This window comes from Arachis hypogaea, chromosome 9 (assembly GCF_003086295.3).
Source record: "Arachis hypogaea cultivar Tifrunner chromosome 9, arahy.Tifrunner.gnm2.J5K5, whole genome shotgun sequence".
NCBI classification, from domain to species: domain Eukaryota; kingdom Viridiplantae; phylum Streptophyta; class Magnoliopsida; order Fabales; family Fabaceae; genus Arachis; species Arachis hypogaea.
Window position 1 is genome coordinate 71,550,527 of NC_092044.1, and position 9,024 is coordinate 71,559,550.

The 9,024-nt window shown below is 36.8% G+C and overlaps 1 non-coding gene across 1 annotated transcript; it reads left to right on the forward strand.

The window, feature by feature from the left end:
- The first annotated feature begins 3,006 nt into the window (after positions 1 to 3,006).
- LOC112713470 (small nucleolar RNA R71) lies at positions 3,007 to 3,110 on the forward strand. The gene has a single exon (XR_003158442.1). It is a non-coding gene; the product is annotated as a small nucleolar RNA R71 (small nucleolar RNA).
- The last annotated feature ends 5,914 nt before the right edge of the window (positions 3,111 to 9,024 follow it).

Sequence of the window (9,024 nt, forward strand, 5' to 3'; positions counted from 1 at the left end):
GGACTAATGGTGCTTTTTGAGCTCCTTTATGTCTCTTCTTTGCCTCTGTTGCTTGATCCCTAGTGATTTTGGTGCTCTTATCCTTAGTTGCTCCCAATAGTTGTGTGGAGAAAAATGTATCCCATGAGGTATCTCAGGGATTTTTTGATTAGGGAATTCCTCATGCTCTCTTGATGTGCAGTCAATTGCTCTTCTACTGAGCTATGGACCCTTGAGATGAATTTCTCCATCTTCCATGACTCGGAGGTGGAAGATTTTTTTGTCTTCCCTTTTCTCTTTTTTTTTTTGAGGTTTCTCTGGCCTTAGGTGCCATCAATGGTTATGGAAAAATAAAAAAGCTATGCTTTTACCACACCAAACTTAGAATGTTGCTTGTCCTCAAGCAAGAGAAGAAAGAAAAGAAGAAGAAGAAGAAGAGAAAAGGTAGAGGAGAGTAAGGGAGGTGTATTCGGCCAAGGTGTAGAAGAGGGGGTTGTGTTGTGTGAAAATTAAGGAGAATGGAGGGGTTTATATAGTGAGGGGAGAGGGCGTAGGTTCGGCCATTTAGGGTGGGTTTGGGTGGGAAAGAAATTTTGAATTTTGAAGGTAGGTGGGGTTTATGGGGAAGAGTGGATGGATGTGAGTGGTGAAGGGGGTAATTGGGAAGAGAGATTGAGGTGATTGGTGAAAGATTTTGGGGAAGAGTGTTTATTGGAAAGAGAGGATGAATGTTGAGAAGAGGGAAAAATATGGTAGGTGGGGATCCTGTGGGGTCCACAGATCCTGAAGTGATCCTGTGGGGTCTACAGATCTTGAGGTGTCAAGGATTTACATCCCTGCACCAATTAGGCATGTATAATGCCTTTGCATGCAATTCTGGCGTTTAAACACCAAGGTGATGCATGTTCTGGGCGTTCAACGCCCATGTGCAGCATGTTTCTGGCGTTGAACGCCAGTTCCATGCTTGTTTCTGGCGTTCAGTGCTAGCTCTCCTCAGGATGTATTCCTGGCGTTTGAACGCCAGAATGTTGCTTGTTTCTGGCGTTCAACGCTAGATCCATGCTCTGTTCTGGCGTTGAACACCAGCCAGATGCTCCTTACTGGCGTTGAAACGCCAGTAAGTCCTTCCTCCAGGGTGTGATTTTTCTTCTGCTGTTTTTGATTCTATTTTTAATTTTAATATTTTTTTCGTGACTCCACATGATCATGTACCTAATAAAACATGAAAGAAAAATAAAATAAAAAATAAAATTAGATAAATAAAAATTGGGTTGCCTCCGAATAAGCGCTTCTTTGATGTCAATAGCTTGACAGTGGGCCCTCATGGAGCCTTACAGGTGATCAAGTCAATGTTGTATAGTCCCAACACCAAACTTAGAGTTTGGTTGTGGGGATTCAACACCAAACTTAGAGTTTGGTTGTGGCCTCCCAACACCAAACTTAGAGTTTGACTGTGGGGGCTCTGTTTGACTCTGTACTGAGAGAAGCTCTGCATGCTTACTCTCCCTTGTTACAGAGGGATGGCCGTGTGCCTTCAACACAAGGTAGTCCCCATTCAATTGAAGGACTAATTCTCCTCTGTTAACATCAATCACAGCTTCTGCTGTGGCTAGGAAAGGTCTTCCAAGGATGATGCATTCATCCTTTTCCTTCCTAGTATCTAAGATTATGAAGTTAGCAAGGATGTAAAGGCCTTTAACCTTTACTAACACGTCCTCTACTAATCCATAAGCTTGTCTTACTGACTTGTCTGCCAATTGTAATGAGAATAAGGCAGGCTGTACCTCAATGATCCCCAGTTTCTCCATTACAGAGAGTGACATAAGATTTATGCCTGACCCTAGGTCACACAGAGCTTTCTCAAAGGTCATGGTGCCTATGGTACAGGGTATTAAGAATTTCCCAGGATCTTGTTTCTTTTGAGGTAAAGTTTGCTGAACCCATGTGTCAAGTTCACTAATGAGCAAGGGAGGTTCACCTTCCCAAATCTCATTACCAAATAACTTGGCATTCAGCTTCATGATGGCTCCTAGATATTGAGAAAATTGCTCTCCAGTTACATCTTCATCCTCTTCAGAGGAAGAATAATCTTCAGAGCTCATGAATGGCAGAAGGAGATTTAATGGAATCTCTGTGGTCTCTATATGAGACTCAGATTCCTTTGGATCCTCAATAGGGAACTCCTTCCTGCTTGAGAGACGTCCCATGAGATCTTCCTCATTAGGATTCACGTCCTCTCCCTCCTTCTTGCATTCGGCCATGTTGAGTATATCAATGGCCTTGCACTCTCTCTTTGGATTTTCTTCAGTATTGCTTGCGAGAGTACTGGGAGGGGTTTCAGTGATTTTCTTACTCAGCTGGCCCACTTGTGCCTCCAGATTTTTGATGGAGGACCTTGTTTCATTCATGAAACTTAAAGTGGCCTTAGACAGATCAGAGACTAAATTTGCTAAGTTAGAGGTATTCTGTTCATAATTCTCTGTCTGTTGCCTAGAAGATGATGGATAAGGCTTGATATTGCTGAGCCTATTTCTTCCACCATTATTAAAGCCTTGTTGAGGCTTTTGTTGATCTTTCCATGAGAAATTTGGATGATTTCTCTATGATGAATTATAGGTGTTTCCATAAGGTTCACCCATATAATTTACCTCTGCCATTGCAGGGTTTTCAGGATCATAAGCTTCTTCTTCAGAAGATGCCTCTTTAGTGCTGTTGGATGCATTTTGCCATCCATTCAGAATTTGAGAAATCATGTTGACTTGATGAGTCAACATTTTGTTCTAAGCCAATATGGCATTCAGAGCATCAATTTCAAGAACTCCCTTCCTTTGAGGCGTCCCATTATTCACGGAATTCCTCTCAAAAGTGTACATGAACTGGTTATTTGCAACCATGTCAATAAGTTCTTGAGCTTCTGCAGGCGTTTTCTTTAGGTGAATGGATCCACCTGCAAAATGGTCCAATTACATCTTAGAGAACTCAGATAGACCATAATAGAATATATCTATCATGGTCCATTCTGAAAACATGTCAGAAGGACATCTTTTGGTCATCTGTTTATATCTTTCCCAAGCTTCATAGAGGGATTCACCATCTTTTTGTTTGAAGGTTTGAACATCCACTCTAAGCTTGCTCAGCTTGTGAGGAGGAAAGAACTTAGCCAAGAAGGCCGTGACCAGCTTATCCCAAGAGTCCAGGCTATCTTTAGTTTGAGAGTCTAACAATGTTCTAGCTCTGTCTCTTACAGCAAAAGGAAAAAGCATGAGCCTGTAGACTTCAGGATCTACTCCATTAGTCTTAACAGTCTCACAGATCTGCAAGAACTCAGTTAAGAATTGGTAAGGATCTTCTGATGGAAGTCCATAAAACTTGCAGTTCTGTTGCATTAGAGCAACTAATTGAGGTTTCAGCTCAAAATTGTTGGCTCCAATGGCAGGAATTGAGATGCTTCTTCCATCAAACTTGGAAGTAGGTGTAGTGTAATCACCAAGCATCCTCCTTGCATTATTGTTGTTGGGTTCGGCTGCCATCTCCTTTTCTTGTTCGAAAATTTCAGCAAGGTTGTCTCTGGATTGTTGTAATTTAGCTTCTCTTAGTTTCCTCTTCAGAGTCCTTTCAGGTTCTGGATCAGCTTCAACAAGAATGCCTTTTTCCTTGTTCCTGTTCATATGAAAAAGAAGAGAACAAGAAAAGAAGAGAAGAGGAATCCTCTATGTCACAGTAAAGAGGTTCCTTATTATTAGTAGAAGAAGAAAGGGAATAAGGGTGAAGAAGAATGAATAGTCTGAATAAAGGGTAAAGGTAGAGGCAGTGAATTGAGGTGAAGAGAAGTGTTAGTAAATAAATAAATAAATAGAATAAGATGAGAGAGGGAGAAATTTTCGAAATTAAATTTTGAAAAGGACTTAATGATTTTCGAAAATTAAGATAAGAAATAAAATTAAAATTAAAATTCAAAATAATTAATTAAATTAAGAAAAATTTTGAAAAAGCGGGAGATATTTTCGAAAATTAGAGAGGGAGAAGTGGTTAAGTTGTTTTGAAAAAGATAAGAAACAAACAAAAAGTTAGTTGGTTAGTTGAAAAAGATTTGAAATTCAATTTTGGAAAGATAAGAAGATAAGAAGATATTTTTGAAATTAATTTTTTTTTGAAAAAGATAAAATTTTTGAAAAAGGTATAATAAAAAGATATGATAAAAAGATATGATAAGAAGATAAGATATATTTAATTTTTAAAATTAAAATTAATTACTTAACTAACAAGAAACTAAAAGATAAGATTCTAGAATTTAAAGATTGAGCCTTTTTTAACAAGAAAGTAACAACTTCAAATTTTTGAACCAATCACATTAATTGTTAGCATAATTTTCAAAAATAAAGATAAAATTAAGAAAAATATTTTTGAAAAATATTTTAAAGAATTTTCGAAAATAAATAAGAAAAATGAAAAAGATTTAATTTTTGAAAAAGTTTTGAAAAGATAAGATTTTTAAAATTTGAAAATTTAACTTGACTTACAAGAAACAACTAATTTTAAAAATTTTTGACTAAGTCAACCCAAATTTTCGAAATTTTGAGAGAAAAAAAAGGAAAAGATATTTTTTTTTATTTATGAATTTTTGATGATGAGTGAGAAAAACATAAAAATTGACTCACAACATGAAAATTATGAATCAAAACACATTATGCATGCAAGAACACTATGAATGTCAAGATGAACACCAAGAACACTTTGAAGATCATGATGAACATCAAGAACATATTTTTGAAAAATTTTTTATGCAAAGAAAACATACAAGACACCAAACTTAGAAATCTTTGATGCTTGGACAATATGAATGCAAGAATGCACATGAAAAACAATAAAAGACACAAAACAAGAAAACATCAAGATCAAACAAGAAGACTTACCAAGAACAACTTGAAGATCATGAAGAACACTATGAATGCATGAATTTTCGAAAAATGCAAGAAAAAATTTGTAAAGCATGCAATTGACACCAAACTCATAAATTGACTCAAGACTCAAACAAGAAACACAAAATATTTTTGGTTTTTATGATTTTATGATTTTTTTGGATTTTCTTAATAAATTTTTCGAAAACATATTTTGGAAAAAGGAAGTAATGAATTCATAGTCCTAAATCAAAATCCTGTGAATTAGCCATGGCTTAATAGCCAGCCAAGCTAAAACATGTTGTATGAAACTCTAGGATTCATTCTTGAAAACTCTGAAAATTTTTGAAAACAGGTGAGAAATTTTGAAAAATATTTTTTAAAACTTTTTGAAAAGAAAATAAAAAAGAAAATTACCTAATCTGAGCAACAAGATGAACCGTCAATTGTCCATACTCGGACAATCCCCGGCAACGGCGCCAAAAACTTGGTGCACGAAATTGTGATCATCAACAATGGCGCCAAAAACTTGGTAGCGCTCTCGAACGTGAATCACACTTAGTCACAACTCCGCACAACTAACCAGCAAGTGCACTAGGTCGTCCAAGTAATACCTTACGTGAGTAAGGGTCGATCCCACGGAGATTGTTAGTATGAAGCAAGCTATAGTCATCTTGGAAATCTCAGTTAGGCAGATAGTAAATGTTATGGAGTTTTCGAATAATAATAATAAATAAGCAGAAAATAAAGATAGAGTTACTCATGTAATTCAATGGTGGGAATTTCAAATAAGTGTCTGGAGATGCTTGTCCCTGTCGGATCTCTGTTTTTCTACTGCCTTCCTTCAATCCTTCTTATTCATTTCCATGGCAAGCTGTATGTAGGGCATCATGTTGTCAATGGCTATATCCCATCCTCTCAGTGAAAAAGGTCCGAATGCTCTGTCACGATATGGCTAATCATCTGTCGGTTCTCGATCATGTTGGAATAGAATCCCTTGATTCTTTTGCGTTTGTCATCACGCCCAACAATCGCGAGTTTGAAGCTCGTCACAGTTATTCAATCCCGGAATCCTACTCGGAATACCACAGACAAGGTTAGAATTTCCGGATTCCCATGAATGCCACCATCAATTCTAGCTTATACCACGTAGATTCTGATTAAGGAATCCAAGAGATATGCGCCCGACCTAAGGTAGAACAGAAGTGGTTGTTAGCACGCGTTCATAGGTGAGAATGATGATGAGTGTCACGGATCATCATATTCATCATGTTGAAGTGCAACGAATATCTTATAATAAGAACAAGCGGAATTGAATAGAATATAGTCGTAATTGCATTGAAACTTGAGGTACAGCAGAGCTCCACACCCTTAATCTATGGTGTGTAGATACTCCACTGTTGAAAATACATAAGCGATAAAGGTTCAGGCATGGACGAATGGCCAGCCCCCAAAACGTGATCAATAGTCTCCTAAGATGAATAATAAAATAAAACTGAATCCAAAAGATGTCAAATACAAAGGTAAAAACTTCTATTTATACTAAACTAGCTACTAGGGTTTACAGAAGTAAGTAATTCATGCAGAAATCCACTTCCGGGGCCCACTTGGAGTATGTTTGGGCTGAGCTTGATCTTTACACGAGCTGAGGCTTATCTTGGAGTTGAACGCCAAGTTGTAACGTGCTTTTGGCGTTCAACTCTGGTTTGTGACGTGTTTCTAGCGTTTGACTCCAAAATGCAGCATGAAACTGGCGTTGAGCGCCAGTTTACGTCATCTAATCACGAATAAAGTATGGACTATTATATATTGCTGGAAACCTCTGGATGTCTACTTTCCAACGCCGTTGAGAGCGTGCCATTTGAAGTTTAGTAGCTCCAGAAAATCCATTTCGAGTGCAGGGAGGTCAAAATCCAACAGCATCAGCAGTCCTTTGTCAGCCTTCTTATCAGAGTTTTGCTCAGGTCCCTCAATTTCAGCCAGAAATTACCTGAAATCACAGAAAAACACACAAACTCATAGTAAAGTCCAAAAATATGAATTTAGCATAAAAACTAATGAAAACATCCCTAAAAGTAGCTGGATCCTACTAAAAACTATTTAAAAATAATGCCAAAAAGCGTATAAATTATCCGCTCATCACGTACGTGTCGGTCACGCGTACGCGTCATTCAGCGATTTTCCTTTCTCGCGTGCACGTCAGGCAGGCGCTCACGTCGTTTACGCGAACTTCAATCCACGCGTACGCGTTAAGCACGCGTACGTGTCACTGTGATTTTGTCCAAGTTGCATGCATGCGTCAGCCATGCGTGCGCGTCACTGTCCGCTGGTTGTCTCCTTTATATTTTGTACTCCTTCCCTTTTTGCAAGCTTCCTCTCCATTCTTTAAGCCATTCCTACCCTATGAAGCCTAAAACACTTAACACACAGATCACGGTATCGAATGGTATAAAGCAGAATAAAAATACACAATAAAAAGATCTTTAGGAAGCAAGTTTTCAATCATAGAACAATTTGGGAAGGAATTGTAAATACATGCTAATTATATGAATAAGTGGGTAAAGACTTGATAAAAACCACTCAAGTAAACACAATATGAATCATAAAATAATGGTTTATCAACCTCCCCACACTTAAACATTAGCACGTCCTCATGCTTAGCTTAAGAAGATAAAATAAATGAGTAGCGAAAAGCAAGACTGATGCAAATGCAACCTATGAATGTGAATGCAACTACATGCTAAAATGATTCTACCTACTTGGTGAAAAAGTAAATAAATCTTTCAAGAACAAATATGAACTGGATTTCACTAATTCAAATCACAAAATAAAGTAAAAATAACTTGCAAGAAGAAAATAGCTCATGAAGGCAGGGAACAAGGAATCGAGTATCGAACCCTCACTGGAAGTGTATACACTCTAATCACTCAGGTGTTTAAGGTTCGATTCTCTCAATTTTCTACTAACCTTGCTTTCTAAGACTTGATCTTCATCTAACAATCAACAAAAATTTAATGCACAGATACACATATCAAGAGGTCTTTTAAGGGTTGTAATGGGGTCAAGGTCAGGGTAGGATTGTATTTGGTCAAGTGGACTGAAATCTGAATCCTTAATTAACCTAAACTCTTCCCACCTAACTTAGGACAATCCATATAATTATAATGCAAGATCTAACTGCCCATTAACTATATTTACCACACATTCATGCATCCCAAATTTAAGTATAACTCATATGCATTGATATTATTACTTAACTTGGGGCATTTTGTCCCCTTTTTATTTATTTGCTTTTTTTTCTTTTCTTTTTCTCTTTTTTTTTTCTATTTTTCTTTTCTTAATAAATATTTTTTTCTTTTCTTTTTCAATGCATGTGATTAAGGTATTGAATGCATAAACATGTTCTTAACATTTTTCACATTTTCACATAAAGTCTAACATACTCAATTCTCAAACCAAACATTTCCAAACCCACTTTCCCCACATTTAATTCATGAGCACCTTCACTAAGCTAACCAAAGATTCAAATTAAGGATATTATTATTTTTTACTTAGAGTTAGTGATGAGCTAAAGTAAAGAACAAATGGGTAAAATAGGCTCAACATTGGTTTGCAAAAGATAATAAAAGGTAAGGCCATATGGGTATGTAAGCTCATTGAAACAAGGCCTCAATCATATAAGTGCATGCATACATCAAATAATGAAAATATAGATTTAACCAAGACAAAGATCACAATTTTAGAGAGAAAAACACACACCAAAAATAAAATATTGGTTGATAAAATGCAACCAATTCAAATAGGCTCAAAATCTCACTGGTTTTGTGTGTTCGAGCTCTAAACCATGTTCCAAAATAAAATTTCTTCAAACAAGTTTTTTCGAAAAGTTTAATTCAAATTAGTGAAATGCTATAGAAAGTTTTCTTGAAAAAGAAAATATTACTTCAACCAAGTGGTAAAATATGCACAAAATCAAACAAACATGCAAATGCAACAACTAATTTAACAAAGAGAATTTAAACATTGGTGTTGAAACAGGAAGGTACTAACCCACGGAGAACGGTATCGACCTCCCCACACGTAAAGATTACACTATCCTCAGTGCATGCAAAGATGTGCAGGTGGGCGGGGGTTGTGGTTCCTAAGC